Genomic DNA, 1,190 nt, shown 5'->3' on the forward strand with positions numbered 1-1,190 from the left:
GGAGAGCCGGTAGGAGCCCTGAGTCGCGATGCTCAGGCACCCCCCCTTTAACGCGCAAGCTGGGTTAGATGTCGAAACTCTACGTCCTCGGGTCCCGGCTCTCGGGCTGGTCTGAGCCGTCGCTGTTGTGCCGGGGCGCGATGCCGTGGGCAGACCAGAGGGTGAGGGCCGGAGAGCCGGTAGGAGCCCTGAGTCGCGATGCTCAGGCACCCCCCTTTAACGTGCAAGCTTGCGACATCCAGGAATAAAAAGGTACCATGAACCGGCACCAAATAACAAGCATGACGGGTCGAAAACACGGCTCTAAGATAAATGCAAGAGGGGTACATGCCACTGGGTCTGACCCGAGCGGCTTGGGGATAATGCAGCCAGAGGGGCGCCCCCAACAGAGTGAGCTAAGAACATGAAATAAAAGAGATACATGCCACAGGGACGGACCCACGCGGACTGGAAATAATGCAGCCCTGGGGGCGCTCCTAGCTGGAAATGAAACTAGAAAGATGTCACCTGATGATGCTGAAGACGAAGGGGTGTTGATGCAGCAAACTCGGTGGGCTGCGGAGGCAGATCCTCACGAGCCCCCAGGCCCTGGGGCCTCGGGAGGCTCTGGAGGCGCTGGTGGCTCCTCGCGGACCGTCTCCATCTCCACCAGGGCTGCGGAACGCCTGACCTCTTGAGCCTCCAGGATGGCCCTCATGATGCGCTGGTACGCAGCAACCGCATTCGGCAAGCCGTACGGCATGCGAACGTAGCTGTGGGGCGGGCCCTCGCAGCGTCCCACTCGCGAAGGCCAGAGGCGCTCCTGAGACGCGGCTTGGTTGATCCCTGGTATGTCGATGCAGATGCGCAGCCCACCATCCTCGCCTGGATGGGGGGCCACAGCGGGTAAGCGGCGGCTGCCTCTCATGACCCTTGACTCTTGTAGCTCCTGAATGGCCTTGCTGACGAACTCCTAAGGGTTTGGCCCTCCTTGCCTTGCTCCTTTTTGATGGAAACGTGCTTCGAAGCACGCCTCCACGTGGTGCCCAAGCGCCTCCCTCGTGACCTTGGCGAGGTCGACGGCCCTCCAAGGGAGAGCCCCCGAGCCCTGCCTGAGGAGGGCACCGGGCGCGCTTCCCTATGCGATGGAAGGAGGTTCCCCCTGAGCAGGCGCGGGCCCAGAGGGACCTGCCTCCTGAGGGGCCGGGCCG

This window comes from Triticum dicoccoides, chromosome 2B, assembly GCF_002162155.2.
Source record: "Triticum dicoccoides isolate Atlit2015 ecotype Zavitan chromosome 2B, WEW_v2.0, whole genome shotgun sequence".
NCBI lineage: Eukaryota > Viridiplantae > Streptophyta > Magnoliopsida > Poales > Poaceae > Triticum > Triticum dicoccoides.